The sequence below is a fragment of the Sarcophilus harrisii genome, chromosome 1 (genome assembly GCF_902635505.1).
Source record: "Sarcophilus harrisii chromosome 1, mSarHar1.11, whole genome shotgun sequence".
Taxonomy (NCBI): Eukaryota; Metazoa; Chordata; class Mammalia; order Dasyuromorphia; family Dasyuridae; genus Sarcophilus; species Sarcophilus harrisii.
This window is the reverse complement of record NC_045426.1, coordinates 303,438,543-303,461,155: the sequence shown is the minus strand read 5'-3', so window position 1 is coordinate 303,461,155 and position 22,613 is coordinate 303,438,543. Positions and strand designations below refer to the sequence as shown.

The following is a 22,613-nucleotide window of genomic DNA, read 5'->3' as shown; positions in this document are numbered from 1 at the left end:
TAACTATAACCTACAACAATTTGTGTAATGGAAAAATACTTCCATTGACTATCTAAAGATATCTTGAAAAAACCAGAGCAGGCAATTTCTCAACAAACCACATGACCACAAATGACTATTTCTATATGAAATAATAGCTTTTAACAGAATCAAATTAATAGCACTGTACCATCTACTTATATTAACAATATGTGTCAGTTCAATCTTTTTGACAAAATTTTAAATTGTCAACATGAATTTTTTCTGTCTATAGATGATGATTTTTATCCACATTAAACTTGACTATCTACTTTGTAACTGTATGAGATTGATCCTATAAAAGCAACTTCAGCTTTCTTCAGGCAGATAGATGCAACCCTGAAGTCAGGAAATCCCAAATTCTAAGATGGCCTCAGACAGATACTAGCTATGTGATTTTGAGCAAATAGCTTAAATCACTGGCAGCCTCAGTTTCCTCAACTGTAAAATTGGAATGGTAATAATAACACCTCCCTCACAGGGTAAGTTGTGAGGCTCAACTGAGATAATATTTATAAGATTACAACACAGTGATCAGCATGTAGTGGGTGCTTATTTAAGCTAATTTCCTCCTTGAGCTCCCACTCCAAAAGGGATTATTTCATTTCTTCAGTGCAGAGGTCAGAGTATCTGTGCCTTTCTCATACTAGATAATTCTTGTCCTTGCCTTTCCATAAATCCTCCACAAAATATCTCTCCAGCTAGATAGAGGCCTTTTCCCAAGTGTTTTCCTGCCCCAAACACTTGAGATATACTACCTTAATATCTAAGTTGTCTATTTCTTTTTCTCATTCTGTAACCCAGCTTACCTCCTTTCCCATCATTGTAAGTAATATGTTGTAAGATATTTATACCTACCTTCCCCCTTCCCTTCCTTTTGAATTTTTGTGTTGAGTAAAAACAAAGAAATTAGTTAGAAGTTAGTCAAGGTCCATGTATATTCTGTTGATGTTTCATTTCTAACATTCAAATACTCAATTTTATCAGTGGAGTAATCCAACAACAGACACCTCCAACGACTCAACTTTTTGATTGGAGCTTATTTCTGGAAGTTCACTCAAATGAGTGAACTATGCTGCTCTGGTAAGGATTATTTCATGAGCAGGGCAAGAACTATGTTAACAAATGAATAAAATCCATTTGAAAAGATCAGTTTATGCAGTCAACAAATATAGCAACCTAGTCTTTGACAAACCCAAAGATCCCAGCTTTTGGGATAAGAACTTACTGTTTGATAAAAATTGCTGGGAAAATTGGAAACTAATATGGCAGAAACTAGGCATTGATCCATACTTAACGCTGTACACCAAGATAAGGTCAAAATGGGTTCATGACCTAGGCATAAAGAATGAAATTATTAATAAATTAGAGGAACACAGGATAGTTTACCTCTCAGACCTGTGGAAGGGAAGGTCTTTATGACCAAAGCAGAACTAGAGATCATTACTGATCACAAAATAGAAAATTTCGATTATACCAAACTGAAAAGTTTTGTACAAACAAAACTAATGCAGACAAGATTAGAAGGAAGCAATAAACTGGAAAATATTTTTACAGTCAAAGGTTCTGATAAAGGCCTCATTTCAAAATATATAGAGAATTAACTCTAATTTATAAAAAATCAAGCCATTCTCAATTGAAAAATGGTCAAAGGATATGAACAGACAATTCTCAGATGAAGAAATTGAAACTATTTCTAGTCATATGAAAAGATGCTCCAAGTCATTATTAATCAGAGAATGCAAATTAAGACAACTCTAAGATACCACTACACACCTGTCAGATTGGCTAAGATGACAGGAAAAAATAATGATGATTGTTGGAGGGGTGCGGAAAACTGGGACATTGATGCATTGTTGGTGGAGTTGTGAGCGAATCCAACCATTTTGGAAGTAGTTTGGAACTATGCTCAAAAGTTATCAAACTGTGCATACCCTTTGATCCAGCAGTGTTACTACTGGATTATATCCCAAAGAGATTATAAAGAAGGAAAGGGACCTGTAAGTGCATGAATGTTTGTGGCAGCCCTTTTGTATTGGCTAAAACTGGAAACTGAATGGATGTCCATCAGTTGGAGAATGGCTGAATAAATTGTGGTATATGAATATTATGGAATATTACTGTTCTGTAAGAAATGACCAACAGGATAATTTCAGAAAGGCCTGGAGAGACTTACACGAACTGATGCTGAGTGAAATGAGCAGGACCAGGAGATCATTATATACTTCAACAACAATACTATATGATGAACAGTTCTGATGGACCAGGCCATCCTCAGCAACGAGACCAACAAATCATTTCTAATGGAGCAGTAATGAACTGAACTAGCTATGCCCAGAAAAAGAACTCTGGGAGATGACTAAAACCATTACATTGAATTCCCAATCCCTATATTTATGCACACCTGCATTTTGATTTCCTTCAAGCTAATTGTACAATATTTCAGAGTCTGATTCTTTTGTACAGCAAAATAACGTTTTAGTCATGTATACTTATTGTGTATCTAATTTATATTTTAATATATTTAACATCTACTGGTCATCCTGCCATCTAGGGGAGGGTGGGAGGTAAGAGGTGAAAAATTGGAACAAGAGGTTTGGCAATTGTTAATGCTGTAAAGTTACTCATGTATATATCCTGTAAATAAAAGGCTATTAAATAAAAAAATTTAAAAAAAAAAAAAAGATCAGTTTATGGAAACTGAGTAGATGACCATCAGTTGGGTTATGGTATATGAATGTGATGGAATATTATTATTCTATAAAAAATAATCAAGCAGGATGATTTCAGAAGTGATGCTAAGTGAAATGAGTAGAACCAAGAGAACATTGAACACAGCATCAACAAGATTATGTGATGATGAGCTTGGCTCTTTTCAATTATGAAGTGATTCAAGGCAATTCCAATAGATTTGTGATGGAAAGAGAAAGTGATGAGGTTCAGGGAGCTGTGGGAACCCCTTTCTGGTCGGCCCAGGTCCTTTGTAAATGACGAACCCGAAAAGTTAAACAGGCAAAAGAAGTTTATTAGAACTGAGAAGTCAACTTTTGGTGGGGGCTGGGAGGAGAGAAATCCTGACAGAGAGGTGAATAGGGTCCTGTTAGGGAAATAGGTGAGAAAGATAAAGAGGGAGTAACGCTGAAAAGACATTCTCTTTTCAGCGGGCAGAGAGCTATGCCAAAGGGAGAGAGAGGGAAGTTCCTGGGCATGATTAGGTCCTTTGCAAGGGACTGAGCTGAAGGGAGGTTGTTTTATGGGCAGCTCTTGGTGAGGGCTGGGAGCAGTTTGAACTGGAATCAGAATAGAAAATCTTGGAATTGAATGAGTGTCCCTGGACTAATCTCCAACTAAATAGAGTTGGATAGAAATCTCAATCTCCACCTCAGGCTAAGAAAGAATGGTCCTGGACTCAACTAGTCCTTCCCAGATAACAGAATGAAACCACTTTATCTTGATTCCCTGAGGTGGGTCTCCCAGGGGAGAGTTTCTCTGAGGGAGTTTCCCAAGCTTTCCCCCCAAAGTTAGAGAGAAAGAGTGAGAGAGAGTTTGGGGGCTCCCCTTGTCAAGAGGACTATAGAAATGGAATGTGGATCATAATATATTTTCATCTTTTTTGTTACTGTTTGTTTGCTTGTGTTTTTCTTTCTCATTTTTTTCCATTTTGATCTGCTTTTTCTTGTGCATGATAAATGTAGAAATGTTTAGAGGAATTGTACATGTTTAGCCTATATTGGATTACTTGTCTGAGTAAGGGGAAAGAAGAAAAGAGAATAAGAAATATTTGGAACACAAAGTTTTGCAAGGGTGAATGTTGAAAAACTGAAAACTGTGAATGTTGAAAAGGGAAATGTTGCAAGGGTGAAATGGTGAAAATATATGAAAACATATATTTTGAAAAATAAAAAGCCATTAATTTATTTAAAATATATGAAAGTTAAAAAAAAAAAAAAAAAACAGATCAGTTTGGTTCCTGAGGACTTCCAAGAGGACTATAACAACTCGGCTCCACAACAACCAGGAGTCCCTTTGCTGCTGTTCTGTTATTTCAATCATGTCTAATTCTTCATGACTCCATTTGGAGTTTTCTTAGCAAAGATACAGGAGTGGTTTGTCATTTCCTTCTCTAGCTCGTTTGATACAAATGAGGAACTGAGGCAAACAAACTTAGGGATGACTTAATGATCTGAGGTTACATTCTAATTCAGGTCTTCATGCCGCCAGGCTGCCCCCCAATAAGGGTTCCTATTATTCCTCAGATACCTGGGTTGAATTCTAACTGGTTGTATGGGAACTTCAGATGAAGATTAGCATAGGCAAGTCCATGATGGCATGGTGCTCCTATCCTGTGATGCCACATGAGCAGTATCCAAAGCTAAATTATTTTTTCCCCCAATGTCATAAATAACAACAGCAACTCGGAACTCTCCTCCCAAGATATCTTGAGGTTTACTGGCTAGATTTCTTTCTTGAGGGACAGGCCTTAAAGCAAAAACCAATCAGATTCTAATTGGTCACTAATAGGGCAAGCCCCATTTGGTCGTTGTTTGGACCCAGATTGATGCAGGTTAAATGTACAAAGCAGTCATTACTGCTCCGGCCAGAAACACTGAGGGTCTTCCCTCATTATATTCATTTACTATTTATTTAGATTTTTTTTTTTTTTTTGGACTAGGTGAAAGAGATTCTTTGCCTCAAACCTTAATCACTGAATGGGTACAACCTCAGTCAAATAGAGAACTGTAGAAGACCTCAGTTTAAAAAGGCCAAGGTCTCCTATTGCATCCAGGGTCAATCATCCTGATCTGTATCTGACTACTGGACCCAGAAGACTCTGGAGGGGAAAGTGAGGCAGGGGCCCTTGCCCAGCCTTCCCTCACTTAAATCCAACTCACTTGCATGTCCTGGCATCCCCTCCCTGAAGTCATGGTCCTCTTCAGAATCAAGGACAAACAATAACAACAGGAAAAATGCGCATTTACATGGGACAACTGCACAGATATAGCACTGGGCTTGGAATCAGGAAGACATCTTCATAAACTCAAATCCAGCCTCAGACACTTACTAGCTGTGTGACCATAAGTCACTTCACCCTGTTTGCCTCAGTTTCCTTATCTGTAAAATGAACTGGAGAAGGAAATGGCAAACCACTCCAGTATTTTTGCCAAAAAACAAAACAAAACAAAACAAAAAACCAAATAGAGTCACAAAGAGTTAAATGTGATTGAAATAATTTAACAAACACTTACCACTTTTAAGGTTTGCAAAGCTTTTTATAATTATTATCTCATTTGATCATCTCAACTTTGAAAATAGGTGCTATTACTACCCCGTTTTACAGATGAGGGAGGTTAACTGACTTGCCTAACATCATATCTAGTGTCTGAAGCTGGTTTTAAATTGAGGACTTCTAGATTCCATATCCAGGACTCTTATCCACTGCAACAGCTAGCAGACACAAACAAATCCCATGAGTTGAAAAACAAGACTCAAACAGGCTTTTCTGACTTGAGGTGTCTTCGCTATCCACACTAACTTTTTTATTTCTTGAGTCAAGATCATTGAATGAGCACATATGCTATATACATGTGTGTGTAAAAAATATGTACGTACAAAATCACTCACATGTGAATACTGCTCATGAGATAAGGAGACATATACACACAGAAAGAAGATTATATGTGTAGGTGTGTGCATGCAAGCTCAATGAAGGCAAAAACTGTTTGATTTTTTTTTTCTTTGAATCCTAAGATCCCAGAACAGGGCCAAGAATGTAGTAGTGCCCAACAAATGGGTTCATTAATTGCAAGTGGACATATTCATAAAGTCTCTAATAAATGGGATTCTAAAAGTCCATTTGTTTGTTACTCTCATTATGAGTCTTAATTAAAAGTTAACAGGAACAAATCACCCACAATTTTTAGTCTTCACAGATTGTGGTTCCTTTAAATTATCCAAGCAATGCTCTATAATTTATGGTCATATTGTATGGCTAGGGGAAATGTGCTAAAAAAGATGGCATTTGGTGGCAAACAGCAACTCAGGAACAACAAAAACCATTAAATTTTCCAAATGATAGGTTTAACAAGCTTTCCTCCTCCTGTCTTTCCAATTCTTAGTACTGTTCATTCTGCATCTGTAATGCTTGACACCAAGGGGTATATGCCAAATGGCTGAATTCATAGCTAAAATACTGGACCTAATAGCAATTAGATTACAAGTTCTTTGGGATTTTTGGAGCTTTGGAGAAAAAAAAAATAGATTGTAGTCTCTAAAGCAAAAGGAATAAAAAAATATTCCTACAATTATTCTATTTGAGAAAAAACATATGTAAAACTTTCCTTAAAGATGTACTAATATAAATAGACTCAAAAAAAAAAAAAGGTATCCTATAAATCTGATATTACATTTATAATGTTTAGGCAGTTAACTCTTCAACTGCCAGACACTAAAACTGGAAATTGTCATAAAATTTCTCCCAATGCCCAGTTCATAAATACTTTTCTTATTTCCTTCCCTCTCTATCCATGGAAGTAATTCCTATGGACTCTAAATCATCCCATTTAAACAATCTTCAGCCAAAGACTCATTTAATCAAAATTACTTTTCCAAAAAAAAAAAAAACCCAAAACTAAAAATATGTACATGTTAAACCTCAGCATATGAGAAGACAGAATACAAAGTAGAAACCATCCAACAAAATCAAAACTGGATAGTCTCAATTCAATTCATAAGATTTAGAGGTGGAAGGATTCTCATCTTAGAAATGAAGAAATTGAAGCTGAAAAAGGTTTAGTGGCTTGCCCAGGGTTACACAGCCTAGTAAGTGGGCTAGATTACATTTGCACTCAAGTCTTTCTGATCCAAACCTATTTTCTCCATGCACTAGCCCACTTCACTATCCAGTTTCAAATTATTTATTATCTCTAATGCACAAACTACTGTACTGAATGGTCTCTTTTCCAAACATCTCCAAATAACTAAGTAGAACATTTCAAAGTCAGGAAGATGACTTACCACTAACAGAGAGCCACCTCTTCCATTTTTGCTATTTGATTTACACAAAAATTACAGTATGATGTCTCTGGTTGTAATTTCTGGGCTAAGTATATAAATCACCTCTGTGACTATAAGATATATTCTATTTTCTTAGACTTAAATGAAGCAAATCTCCAACTCCTAAGCAGCTATGCCCCAAAGCTCTAAATACTATACGCGAAGACACACTGATCTGTACTAATTTTAATATAAAAGGAAAAGGATAAGAAAAAAATAAAGAAGCACTTTGAATTACTGAAAATAAACTTAAAAGGAAACCATACTTTGCTCCTCCATTTCAACCAGATTGGTCTCATGACTGTCAAGTTTCATAATTTTGCATATTTCTAATTTTTGCTAATGCTGCTCTCTTCTTTGTCAAAACATTTTCCCTGTGACTTTTTCTTGGTTTTCTATATCAGAATTTGGTGTGGTGCATCTCCTGGGTTGTTGAGGAGGAAGCGTGCTGGGTGAGCTAGGCAAAAATGCCTCTTCTCACTCTATCATCTTGATTCTGTTCCCTTAGAGTTCAAAAAAACTTCCAAAAGTGTTTCATCGTCCAGAATAAGAGTTATCCATCTTCTCCAAGAACTCTTACTTGACAGACCTGACCCAAGGAAAATATTCCCTTAATTTTTGTTCTCAACATTCCATTTAATTTGAACTATTATAGAACTCTCTGTCTTTTACTCTTTTTAAACTATATCTTCCCCAAGGGCAGGAATAAATGTCTTTTATGTCTTTCTTTTCTAAGAAGGGGAGTACAACTATCTCAAAGTCCGATTCTTCTTGTGCAGAAAAATAACTGTATGGCCATGTATACATATATTGTATTTAACATATATTTTAACATATTTAACATGTATTGGTCTACCTGCCATCTGGGGGAAAGAGTGGGGGGAAGGAGGGGAAAAATTGGAACAAAAGGTTTTGTAACTGTCAGTGCTGAAAAATTACCCATGCATATATCTTGAAAATAAAAAGCTATAATAAAAAAATAAATAAAAACTAACAAAAATTTAATTTAAAAAAAGAAGGGGAGTACAATTTACACAATAGGTGGTCAAGAAATATCTAATGAAGGGTAGATGAGGAAACAAAACTATCACTCTTTGCAAATGATGATAGTATAGAGAATCTTAGAGAATCAACTAAAAAAACCTATTAGAAACACCAACTTTAGCAAAATTGCAGGATACAAAATAGTTTTTCTTGGAAAAGAATATTAAAATCAGGATGACAAGGAAAGGAGCCATAAATTTTATCCTGAGTTTTATTCCAAAAACTATAAGTGAGGAGGGAGATTGTCCAGGCATGGGAGATGGTTCATACAAATATATGGAGACAAAAAAGACATTGGTTTGGTTGTCAAGTAGTTTGTGAAGTGATCGATCTGAAAAGCTGGGTTTGGCCATCATCAAGTATATGAAAGGCTATCATGTAGAAAGAGAAAATTCATTTGACCATCCATAACTATATTCCTCTAGACCACTTTCCTGGAGATCCAAACTCTAACATGAGAGTATGTTTCTCCCCCCATCCTTTTGAGATTCTTCTTACATGATACCTCCCTCCATTAGAATATGTACTCTTGGAGAGTAGGAACTATCTTTCTGCTTGTCTCTCATTACCATAATTGAACATAGAGACTGATACATTGTCAGTGCTTAATAAATCTTTATGGACTCCTATCCAAATTGGCTCAGTATGGCAAAAACTAGGCATAGACCAACACTTAATATGCTATACGAGCAAAGGCAAAACGGGTTCAAGATAGAAGCAAATTAGAAAAACAAAGTAATTGGCTCCCCTTCATAGGCCTTTAAACAAGAGATAAGCGACCACTTGGAAAGAAATTTCTGGGCATGAAATTCTTGTTTCTTTCTCTTCAGTCCCCTACAGGTTCAACTACCAGACCTATAATTTTGTCTGTACACCTGAGATGACATTTCAAACATTCTGTAATCCTATCCCTGCTATTTATTATATTGGCAGCACCCATACAACCTTGATATGATTATGAAAACTAGGATTTCTGACTACCAAGTCAGAGAGCACCAGCCCTTTAGTCAGGAGGACCTGAGTTCAAATCTGACCTTAGATATTTCCTGGCTGTGTGACCCTGGGCAAGTCACTTAACCCCAATTGCCTCAGCGCATGCGCGCGCACACACACACACACACACACACACACACACACATCCACACATCCTCCCAATCCTCTTTTCCTAGGTACCTTCTGACCTCTTATAATCCATATCCTAGATCCTCCAAATAGGAAATTGGAGAATACTCAGGGTCTCAAGGTGACTTGGCAATGTCTCAAGGCTGTTCATTGACGATTGATTCTATTGTTGGCTTGATTCTATTGCTTCTAGGGGTGTCCAAGAACTCAGCTTTGGGAAATTTAAGACTTCTCTGACACCAAGAAGAGGAGACGGCAAGAACATGAGGGGAAATGGGTAGACAGACTCTCTACCAGTGCATCAAATCCCATGTCATCTCTCGCAAAGGTTTCATAGTGAGGAATTTTTTTTATCAATCAGTACAAGGCAAAGAGATAGGATTTATATCCGGTCCCTGAACACTGCCCCCTCTCCCCCTTCAATATGTCATGCTACATTTCAATTTCCAACCTGAGCTGCCACACATACATAGTCTTTCAACTACCAACTTTAAATCCCATATATCCTCTGGAGACAGCTGGTGATAAAGTGGCCAACATACTTGCATTAGTCCTGGAGCCAAGAAGACCTTACCTCAAAGTGATTTCAGTTGCCAAGTCACTCAATTTCTATTTGCCTCAGTTTCCTCAACTGTAAAATAAGAATAGCCTGTGCCAAAGCTTGACACAGCGTCTGGCACACAGAAGTTATATAAATTTATGTTTAAGTTTATGACTTCCTTCATTTCACAGATAAGGAAACTGAGTCCCACAATAATTTAGCGACTTGCCCAACAATTGCAAAACTGAAGCTATATGATAAAATGAAAACTTAATATTTATCTTAAATGTTTGTATTAAAACTATTAATTGTATTTTATGTTGTCATTTTCCATTCCAATGGAATAAGTGTTTTACTAATTATGCACGCCTAGGAAAGAATAATTTAAAACTGCCAACTCTCCAGAAAAGCAACTTGGCAAGAGATGAGGAGGATTGGGGGTAGGCAGTAGGAGGCGGGGACTCTGAAAGATGAAGTAGTCTTACCACAATCTAAAGCAAGCCATTACTTTTCAGTAACGTGTCTCAGGGGATTTTTAGAGTTGATATAATTCAGGAAAAACTTTAGTTTCAAATTACAAGTGAAAGAACATAAACTCAACTGCCCTGAATGCAATCTATCTACTTTTGAAAGTTAGCAGCTGAATCTTCCTGGCAACATTTTTGCAAAGAAACCACCAACTTTAGAAGGTCTAAATGATTTCAAGGAACCTTGAATTTTCCAATAATAATTTTAAAAGATAAATGAACTTAAACCATTTTTTAAAAATGCAATGGCAAGGTATAAATAATCTATAACCTAAAGGAAAACCAGCTTTAGCACAGGCTTAATGAGTAATCGTTATAGTTTTAAACTAAGACTAAAACCCACATTTTTTTTTTTAGCTGAGGCAATTGGGGTTAAGTGACTTGCCCAGGGTCACATAGCTAAAAAGTGTTAAGTATTCAAGATCACATGGTCCTCCTGACTTTAGGACTGGTGCTCTCTCCACTTCACCACCTAGCTGCCCCTAAAACCCACATATTTACACAATTATCTTTACTGTGAATCTGGATCCCTTTTGGGCAAGTTTCCCTATGTCTAATTCTTATAAAGTTCACTTGACCAGACACGCTATTAAACTTTTTTGTGTATATCATGGACACCTTTGGCCACCTGGTTTAGTCAAAGGATGGAGTCTTTTTTAGAATGTATTTAAACACATACAATGAAATACACAGGAGTAGAAAAGAAATCAATTATACTGAAAACTGTTATCAAAAATTTTTAAGTTCTTAGACAGTAGAGTTGAAATCCCAGGTCTAAAAGAAATCATTATGTTGTAATGAGATATTTGAAAAGTGTTTAGAACAGTGCCTAGCACCTAATAGGCTTTTAATAAATATTTGCTTTGGAGTGCAGTGGATAGAACACTGAAACAAGACTCAGGAGGATCTGAGTTCAAAGGAGACCTTGGTCATTTAACACTTACTAGCTGTGTGACCTTCAAGCAAGTCATTTAACCCTAGTTACCTTGCCTAAAAATTAAATACTTGCTTTCTTTCTGTTTCTTTATAAAAGTAAAAGGACTGGATCCAGGGTTTTGGAAATGTACAGAATTTCTTGCTGAGAAAACTTATTTGATGATACACCCAGGGCAGAGAGGTTAAGTGATTTATTCAGGATTACACATGTTTGAAAACAGGGGCATCCCATTTGCTCTAGATCATAACAGAACAAATTAATATTTTAGTCTAGATGTAGAAATAGGGAACCTGTAAAGGAGCTGAAAGAAGTCAGTAACTAAGGTGAATGTATAGTCAGCAGATCTTCAGTATGCTTTTATTTCAGGAATGAATATTTACAATTTCTCACTTCAAGTGCTAAGAACTATAGTAATAGTTACAATAATCATTTTATATAGCCTTAAGGTTTGCAAAGCATTTCACAAATATTTCATTTGATTCTTATAAAAATCCTGAGAGGTAGGTGCTAATATTAGCCCCATTTTACAGATGAGGAAACTGAAGCAGAGAATGGTTAAGCAACTTGCCCAGGAGAACACAGGGAGTATCTGAGGTTATATTTGAACTCAGGTCTTCCTAATTTGAAGTTCAAATGAAGGGAGATAATAATGTGTTCATCACAGGTAAATGATGTAGAATAACAGTGAAAATCGGTTTTTATTTCTCATCAAAAATGAAGAGCAATGTGGCAATTGCTTGCTTAAAAGTTTTTAGAGTGTTTCCTAACAGAACTATGCGTCCTTCTTTGGGATCTGTAGGCTGCCACAACAGGGTTTTGTTGTTGTTGTTGTTGTTGTTTTCCTTTTCTGACTTTAAATGCATAGTTTGAGTTTTTCTTCTGGCTCTGCCTCTAATTTCCAACCTCACTCAAATCACTGGACTAACCCTGGGAAATAAAAATAGAAACTCCCTTCAGTTATCCTAAACTGGACCAGTGACTTTACTTGCTTTTGCAAAGTCTGTCCCAATTACTCTATAAAGCAGCAACGCCACTACCAGTCTGGTCCACAACATTCACTCTGCCCCGACTACTGGTCATCTGCTAGACCTCAACTCCAACTCTAATTCCGAAGCCAATAACTAGCAGTTCCCTCAGTGACTTTCTCATCCTGATCAGTTCAAAGTTGCTAGATTCTTTCCTCTCCTTCCCCAAACTGAATCGCACAAGTCTGGAGGAGTCAGTCCTTCTAGATACCCTTTGGCTGTTTTCTAACAGATCCAAAACCAGGTGGTCCCATGCGGCACCAACCTGTTGGCATTTAAGCTTGCCCAAACTTCCTCTTTGGGCAGCACAATCAAAAAGCCTAAGGTACTGACGAAGTCCCGAAGTAGCTGAAGCTGCCCCGGGGCAGGTCGCCCCGATCACCTAAAGTCCGGGAGGAAGTGTGGTTTGGATTTTCTCCTCTTTAACTGACCCAGAAGGATAGCCCTGGGAGGAGGGAAGGTACCTGCCAACTGAGCTAATATGGGAGTCAGGACTCGTCTCAAATTCTGTCCATCAAGGACTTACAGCCCTTGGTCTTAAGCACTTCTAAAATCAAAACATTAGGGACGGAGAAACAATCTCCCAAATCTTTAAAAAAGAAAAGAAAAGAAAGAAAGAAAAAAGAAAAAGGAAACGCGACCCCAATAGAGTCAACTCCCAGTAATCAGATCCCGGAAAAGACAACCAGGGAGTTGCCGAGAAAAGAAAGGCGGCGGTGGGGCCCCGGCCCAGCCTGAGTCCCGCGGGAGTCCGCCCCCTCCTCACGGTTCCGGCTCCAGTCCAGGACCAGCCTGAAGGTGGCCACTCACATTCTCTGCCCCTCTCGGAATCCCCATCTCGAGCCTCGGAACCGACCAAGACAAGTTCCCGGTCTCCTTACCCCCCACCCCATCTCCCGGGATCTCGGTTCAAGGAGCCCCACACTTACCACCGCCTGTCGAGCCGAGCCGGGAGGTCTGAGCTAGCCGGGGCAGGCGAGGGGGCGGGTCTGAGCTGACCGGGGCGGGCAGCGCATTTAGGGAGGCTTCCGGCTTCTCCCCGCCTCCTGGCCCGGCTCCTAGAGAGCAGCAATGCAGTCCCGTCCTGTCCCGTCCCGCCTAGTCTCGCTCTCCTCCCCTTTCCCTTCCCTGCCCAGCCCCTTCCTCTTATGGCTGAAGGCTCCCTAACCCTACTCACAAGCCCTGGCTTCCCTCTGTCTCTCCCCACTGCCCCCCATCCAGTTCCCTACAGAGCCCTTACGCTTTTCCCATCCTCTTATTCATATCTCTCAAAGTTGGAAGAAAACTCAGAAATCGTCTCGTTCAGGAGCTCTTAACCTTTTTTAGGTCATGGCCCACTTTTCAGTCTGGCAAAGCCTTTCTCAGAATCACGAACGTATAAAACCCAAAGGATTATAAAAGAATCCAAAGGTGAGTGAAAATAAAGATGTAATTTTTTTTGGCCAAGTTCACGGTCCTTTAAAAATCTATCCACACGCTACCCTTTAAGTCCGTGGATTCTAGGTTGAGAACCCTTGATTTGGTCTCAATTTCCTCATTTTACAGAGGAGGGTATTGAAACCCAAAGAGAATTAGTTAGTCACTTTCCTAGACTCACAAAGATTTTTAGTTAGAACTCTGGGTCACTTATTTCCCATTTAAGAGTCTTTACATTAAATATCTCACTGCTCTTTTCTCTCCCTCAAATTTTCCCCCTTTTTGATCCAGTTTTGCCTTCATTGAGCCTTCCCCAGTAATCTCATCCTCTGTCCACCTTTCCCAGATTTCCATCCGCATCCCATTACTTCTCTCTTCTCAAAGGCTCTGGTGTGGTCTTTCCACAGAAACCAATTTCTCGCTGTTCCTTCTTTCAGAGGCGCCAATGACCATGTCCCTTCCTAGGGAATTCACTGAACTGATTATACACAGTCTCTTTTCAGTACTCTTTGCCCTTTCTAGAATGACGTTTTTTAGTCCTGTCCAAGTCTTCCTGACCCCATTTGGGATTTTCGCTGCAAAGGTACCAGAGGAGTTTGCCTTTTTCTTCTTTGGCTCATTCTACAAATGAAGAAACTAAGACAAACAGAGTTAAGTGACTGGCCTCCAGTTACACAGCTAGTAAATGTCTGAGGCTGAGTTTGAACTCAGGTCCTCCTGACTCTTGACTCCCAGTCTAATCACTTCTTCCACCAAAATCCCAATAATGATTCAATTCAGTACAGCAAAACTAAAAGCTTTAGAAAGGGCTGTATATCAGAGTCTGGCAGAGTTTGTGAACAGTTCATCAATAAATCTACGATCTCATCAGAGTGGATTGAAACACATCTAGTACTTTTTATCCTGTTATGCTTCTTCATTTCTTTCCATAACTCCTCCCTAAAGGAGCTACCCAATAGTGCTGGAGGCTTTCCTCTGATGACTTAAAAGATGTGTGCATGTGCATATATGAATAAACATTGGATTTGTGATTTCATCAATATAGGGAATGTCTGGCCAAAATATATATGCTTATATGGATAGGTATTGAATCTTTAATTTCATTGATACAAGATACTTTAAGTGAAAAAACTCCCTCTACCAGTCCAGATTTGTACTCTCTAGAATTCATAGTTAGAAAGTTGTCTATACCTAGAGCACTGAGATCAAATAATTTGCTAGTGATCACAAAGAGGCATTTGTCAGAGGCAGAAAAAGTCCAGGACTTTTTTATTCAAAGCCTGGCTTTCCATACATTATATCTTGATGCCACTGGCCTTAGCCTATGTAACCTTTCACTAACTGCAGTATTTTAGCAACATCTTATCACTTAGAGCCACACCATGTGCTTCCTTCATAATTCCTGGTTCACTGCCACCTTTCAAGTGAAGGGCTCATAGGCAGAAAAAAGGACAGCATATCATTAAGCTATACCCAAAAAGTGCGAACTTGGAGGTAGAAATAGGAAAGAAACTGAAATAAAAAAGCAAAAGCCAAATGAGTTTGATTTCTGAATAGGAAAGAAATTGAAATAGTAAAGCAAAAGCCAAACCAGTTTGATTTTTTAAACATGAAAATATATCACATCAATTTTTCCATGTGTCTTTAAAAAAAAAAAAAAGATTTTTCTTCCAGTATTTCTTGTTTCCTTTTCCCTGATATGTAGACCACAATAGACATTTAACTCCAGTGTTTTTTTGTTTTTATTTTTCAAATGTTAAAAGTTACTAGTAGAATATGGCAGAAACTAGGCATTGACCCACACCTAATACCACATACCAAGATAAGGTAGAAATGAGTTCATCATTTAGAAATAAAGAGTAATATTATAAGCAAATTAGAAGAACATAGGATAGCTTATATCTCAGATCAGGGAAAAAGGAAGGAATTTGTGACCAAAGAAGAACTGGAGCTCATTATTAAACACAACATAGATCATTTTGATTATATTAAATTAAAAAGGTTTTATACAAATAAAACCAATGCAGTCAAATTACTAGTAGGACCTTAAAATTATTTGTTAGAACACCTTTAAACCTACAATCTTCCTTCCTTTTAAAATTTCTTTATTTCCTTCCTTTCTTAATTTTCTTTCTTTCTCTTCCTTCTATTTCTTTGTCTTCTCCCTTCCTTTCTTAATTCTTCCTTCCTTTAAAAAAAATTTCCCGAACGATTTGGAACTATGCTCAAAAAGTCATCAAACTGTGCATACCCTTTGAATTACTACTGGGCTTATACCCCAAAGAGATACTAAAGAAGAGAAAGGGACCTGTATGTGCAAGAATATGGCAGCCCTCTTTGTAGTGTCCAGAAACTGGAAACTGAGTGGATGCCCATCAGTTGGAGAATGGCTGAATAAATTCTGATATATAAATATTATGGAATATTATTGTCCTGTAAGAAATGACCAACAGGATGATTTCAGAAAGGCCTGGAGAGACTTATGCGAACTGATGCTGAGTGAAATGAGCAGGACCAGGAGATCATTATATACTTCAACAACAATACTATATGATGATCAATTCTGATGGATGTTGCCCTCTTCAACAATGAGATAAAACAAATCAGTTCCAATAGAGCAGTAATGAATTGAACCAGCTATACCCAGCGAAAGAACTCTGGGAGATGACTATGAATCATTACATAGAATTCCCAATCCCTCTATTTTTGTCCGCCTGCATTTTTTATTTCCTTCACAGGCTAATTGTACACTACTTCAAAGTCTGATTCTTTTTGTACAGAAAAATAACTGTATGGACATGTATACATATATTGTATTTAACTTATACTTTAACATATTTAACATGTATTGTTCAACTTTCCATCTGGGAGAGGGGGTGGGGGGAAAGAGGGGAAAAATTGGAACAAAAGGTTTGGCAATTGTCAATGCTGAAAAATTACCCATGCATATATCTTGTAAATAAAAGGCTATAATAAAAAATAATAAAAAATTTAAAAAAATAAAAAATTTTCCAGAAAAAAAACCTATCATTTGGATTTCCAACCAGCAGCTTTCCAGCAGGGCACAAAAAAATAATGCCACTTTTTCATATGTTGCCCTGTTATAATCCAGCAAGAGGAAAAACATACTGGCTAACTTCTAGTACACAGGAAACTGAACTAGTGCTACAGCCAAGTCTAGGGAGATTCCACTTCTCTTTTGACTTCGAAGGGGACTTGGGAGGTGTATTCTCTATCCTTGGATACATATGGTATCACATGAACCAGTCTTGAAAGAAGAGCACTGATTTCAACTGATTTTTTTTCTCCCCTCTGGGCATACATAATCCGAGACTTGAGCAGTACAAGTAATTATCAGAGCCAGCCTCTGTAAGTGAACTCTTCCTCTTCACCAAGGCAACTTAGTGCTGCATATATTTATCACTAAACAGTGTTCCCTTTTTTCCAAGGCAGCTGAGATCATGCCCTGAAATGGAGATGCAATTGTTTGCAGAGAAAGACATACAAACAAAGTGCTTCTGTATAAGCCAGAGAGCCTTGCCTGCAAGCAGGCAATTACCTACAGCTAATTTAATTGTCTGAAGATGGTGACCCAATGTAATCAGAACAGCAGCCCTTGCCTGGTAGGCCAAGTTAAATCATGGGTACTTTTCCAGACTGCCTTCTGTGTTCTAGCTTTTTTCATGTAAAAGCCTGAAAGAGCATTAGCACTTCTATTCCTGTTGGGTTCCCACCATAGTCTCTGCCTTCATAAAAAGATAAACTTCTTGCTTCCAGATAGGATTTAGCCTTTAGCTTGCCTCTCCAAAGTTAGAATACAACTCTCCCTTTTAACAGCCAAAGGTGCAACATGAAAAATAAGCTTCCATAAGAAGTCAAACTTTGCCTTTTTTCAGGCTTCTCAGCACTGCACACGACCAATCCCAGACCTCCAGGATATGCTTTCCAATTCCAGAGATACACCAAGACCAATGCTGGGAATTCAGAATTAACATTCGAGTCTGCAAACAGGTTGCCACCATTACTTGGCTAATCTTAGCAAATCACTGTCCTTTCCAAACCGTCTGATCCCAAAGCTCTCCCAACGACGCCACTTTGGTTGCTCTCCAGTCCCAAAGCTCTGAGCCTCTGAGTTCTACCTCCATTCACCGGGATCCCTGACAGGCTTTGTCTCTCTCTGATTTCCGTACCTCTCCCTGCCACCTCCGTGTCCTCCTCACCTCCCCTCCTGGCAAGAACCAGGACCTTGCTAATCTGTCATCAACGAAAGGGACTTCCTCGTCTCGGTCTCCCAGGGCTTTTTTGCCCCGAATTGTTATGTTTCCTGGAATTTGAACCTGAACAATGATGTTTATCCGTCAGCAAGCTCTGTCCACAACACTTGGCACCAGCTGTTTCAATTAAGATTTCCCAATCCTTGCCAAGAAAGAGAAGCACTTGGGGAGGGGCAGGGACAGCCAGGGAGAGGAGGGAAAGAATGCGCTTGAATGTGATGTGAGAGCCGGGCACTGCACAATTTAAAGAAGAAGCGGTGTGTAGGTCCGTGTTGAGATTGTATGTGAAACCCCACCAATAACCTCGCTGATAAACTGACATAAGCCCAGGCTGCAACTGTTCATGAATAGTCTTTTCATTCTGACTGTAGGGACCTCATCAGGACAATACATACTGATCAAGGTGAAATACATGGAGGAGCTTCTCCCTGCAAGCAATCTTCCTTACACTGATTTACATTTAAGCCATTCAGGGATTTAAGAGATTCTGGGATGGTTTGCCGTTTCCTTTTCTGGCTCATTTTACAGATGAGGAAACTGAGGACAACAGAAACAAGTGAGTCACACAGCTAATAAATGTCTGAGGCCAGATTTGAGTTCAGGAAGATGAGTTGCTGACTACAAGCTGGCAATCTATTCATTGTACCACATGGCAGCCCTACATTTGCTTAATGCATTACTCTCCCAAAAATGTCACATCTAGAACCACTACATAGAATTCCCAATCCCTCTATTTTTGTCCACCTGCATTTTTGATTTCCTTCACAGACTAATTGTACACTATTTCAAAGTCCGATTCTTTTTGTACAGAAAAATAACTGTTTGGACATGTATACATAAATTGTATTTAAGTTATACTTTAACATATTTAACATGTATTGGTCAACCTGCCATCTGAGGGAAGGAGTGGGGGGAAGGAGGGAAAAAGTTGAAACAAAAGGATTTGCAATTGTCAATGCTGAAAAATTACCCATGCATATATCTTGTAAATAAAAAGCTATAAGAAAAAAAAAGAAAGAAAAAAAGTCACATCTAGTCCCTTAGTTGATCTTCGGGATAACCTTGGGAGATAGTAATTGATTTTTAGTGCCTAATGAAAAAAAAGGTAGCTTTTGCCTGGGAGAACAGAGCTATGGGTAGTGGATGGACAGATTAAGAGACTTCCTATTATCTGCAGCTATCCAAAAGTCTTTGCATTGTACTTCCCTCCTCAAGCCAGTCACCCAGTGGCCCTAGTTCCTATCAAAGCTCAGTTCAAATACCGCCTCCTACCTGAAGCCTTTCCTGTTAGGGTCAAATGCTATTGCCTTTCCCAAAAAACTCAACTTGCATAAATTTTATATATATAATATCAACTCATATATTTTTATTTACATATATACCTATATCATCTCCTCTGATAGAATGTTTACTCCTAGAAGGTAGAGATTTTTTCCATTTTTGTTTTTAGAACCTTAGCATAAGATTAGAACTTTACGTGTATAGGGAGATAAAGGCATGTTTTGGGCCAAAATCCAGCTGCAAAGCCTTTTTGCTTCTGAGGCTTTTTGATGAGTGACAAGCCTTCATCTCTCTCTTTAACAAAAACCAGAATGAGTCAGTGCTTGATTCAGACTCAAGCTGGAATAGTCCAGATCATTTGAGGAGTATCTTTATGTGGTTTCCTTTTTTTATTCAATTTTATTTTATTTTCAATTTTAAATTCTCTCCCTTCCACCTCCCTACCCCCATCCATTGAAGAGAAAAGAGAAACAAAACTGATACCAGTACATATATAGTCAAGCAAAATAAATTCCTACATTAACTATGTGTTTAAAACAGAAAAGAAAAAAAAAGAAAATATGCTTCAATGTGCATGCGGATACAACTTTCTATCTAGAGATGAATAGTACATTTCATCTTGTGTCCTTTAGATTTGTGGCTGGTCTTTATATGGTTTCAATGACTTTCCATGTCTCCAAGACCTAGCACATAATAGGAACTTAATGATGTTAATAATATTGTAATAATTACATAACACTTCATAATTTGTAAAACACCATATTTACATTTACATCTCATTTGACAGTCACAAAAACCTCATGTGATAGGTACTATTATTTTCCCCATTCTACAAATAACAAAACTGAGAATTAAGCAATTTATTAAGGGTCACATGGATAAGGATGGAAGTGGGATTTGAACCAAGTCTCCCTGATTCCCAAATTCAGTATTCTACAACCCAGCTTCTTACACTGTGCGTCATGACCCCAAATGGGGTCTTGTAACTGAATGTGGGGGTTGTGAAATTATGATTTATTATCATTAAATATTTGATTTGTATACCTATTTTATATATATATATAAATCATATATATATACACAAATACATATATATACATATATACAAATATATGTGCATATATACAAATACATATATATGTGTATGTATATATATATATATATACCCAGGATCATGTAGAAATTTCTCAAGTGAAAAGGGACTATGAATGAAAAAAGTTTAAGAAGGCTTGATCTGTGATCTAAGAGAAACATGGGTGTTTTCACCAGCTATCTATCCTCATGCCTGGAATGCTTTCCCTTCACATCTTTGTTTCCTGATTTCCTTCAAGTCCCAGCTAAATTCTCATCTTCTGCAAGAAGTCTTTTCTGATCCCCCTTGATGCTAATGCCTCCTCTTTTTAATTTTCTCCATTTTATTATGTATATAACTTGTTTCTTCATAGTTGGGAGCAAGTAATTTTCCCCGGGAGAATGAGTGCTCTGTGAGAACAGAAAAGGGAAAAGACCCTTTCTTTGTTGAAGACTTAAGCTTAAAAAGGCATCCCTATGGCCTCTGGGGCCATCTGCAGTCATTCTGATCTCTATCTGGCCACTAGACCCGGATGACTCCGGAGGAGAAAGTGAGACAGGTAACTTTGCCCAGCCCTCACTCACTTGAATCCAATTCACTTGCATGTCATGTCATTACCTCCCAAATGCTTAGCTCTCCTCCAGAGAGAAGGACAAACAACAAAATAATTCCCAGCACTTACCTTCATGCCTGCCATATGTTAACATGATAAATATTAAATGTTGACTGATTGACCAATCAACCAAATTGACCAATTGACCAAATATTTCCATATATCATTTATGAATTGGACTAGATAAACTCAGAGGTCTCTTTTAACTCTGACCTTCTCTAATTCTGTAGTCTAGGGTACAAGTATTTTGAATTACAGAGAGGTTATTTTATTTTCCTAAAGTTACACAGAGAGTTGGAGTCCAGGTTTCCTAACTCTTGGTCCGATTTTCTTTCTACTAGACTACCCAGTTATAGGATCATCATTTTAGAAGTGGAAATAACTGTCAAGGTTATCCCAAGGTAATCCCAAAATATCCCAAAATACAGAAGGTATTGTATTTATGCTTGCTATTATTATTGTAATCATTATCATTATATGAGGAAACTGAGAATCAGAAAAGATACTTGCCCAGAGTCACACACCTAATAAATATCTGAGGCAGAATTTGAACTCGTCTTCCCCACACAAAGTCCAGTTCTCTGGTCCAATGTGCCACTGCAGTGATATGTGACAGGTCTTCTCATTCCAAATCTAGCCCTCTTTTCTACTGTAAGTATATGGTTGATTTAAAAAGATCCCCTTTAAATAGAATTTTGCCCCCAAGTCCTCTCATTCTAAAACTATCACTTTTTCCATTGAGTTTACATATGGTTGGTTTAAAAGGATCCCCCTTTAAATAGAAGGAAAGGAAAGAAAAGGGTATTGGAAGTGTTATTGGCCTGATTCATTCTTTACTTTCAAGTAGAACTTTGTGGATATTGGCAAATGAATTGTATTAGCTTTCTTAATAATTCCATTGTTGGGAATATACCCACAAAGTATTTTGTCAAAATCAAAGACAACCAAAAAAGAGCCATCTGCTCAAAGATTTTCCTAGCAACATTCTTACTAACTGCAAAAAAATGGAAGCAATTTAAATGCCCAACAATAGAAGGATGGTTACATAAATTGTGGTACATTCAGCAAAATAATGTTTTGGTCATGTATACTTATTGTGTATCTAAGTTATATTTTAATATATTTAACATCTACTGGTCATCCTGCCATTTAGGGAGGGGGGGGGTAAGAGGTGAAAAATTGGAACAAGAGGTTTGGCAATTTTTAATGCTGTAAAGTTACCCATGTATATATCCTGTAAATAAAAGGCTATTAAATTAAAAAAATAAATAAATAAATAAATTGTGGTACATTAATGTAATAGAATCTTATGGTGCCATTTAGACTAAAAAAGATGAGGCAAACAAAAAACTCTGAAAAGACCTTTATGCCTTTATGTAAAGGGGGAAAAGCAGAACTGGAAAAATGAAGTTCTTACTATATATGATCAAATAAGAGGAAAATTGAATGAGAATTTATTAAAATATAGATACTCATTAAGTTAAAGTGGTTTTTGAGTAGTGACATTAGTTATTGATTAATTCTTCGAACTTCTCCAACTATCTAGTTGGATATCCTCACATGAATAGTTATAGATTCTAGGAAATCAAAGATAGGGAAAGGTCCCACATGTGCAAAAATATAATTTGTAATAGCACTTAAGTATAGAAAGAAAAGTATTGTTTAGTTGGTGAACAAATCTTGACAAAGC

General features: G+C 37.7%; 1 protein-coding gene across 1 annotated transcript in view; it reads right to left on the bottom strand.

Annotated features, from left to right (window-relative positions):
- LITAF (lipopolysaccharide induced TNF factor) overlaps positions 1–13,281 on the bottom strand; it is a 45,100-nt gene extending 31,819 nt beyond the window's left edge. Inside the window, exon 1 of the mRNA XM_003761693.4 lies at positions 13,197–13,281. The gene's annotated coding sequence lies outside the window, so the exon portion shown is untranslated. The remainder of the gene's footprint in view (positions 1–13,196) is intronic.
- Between the last annotated feature and the right edge of the window lie 9,332 nt (positions 13,282–22,613).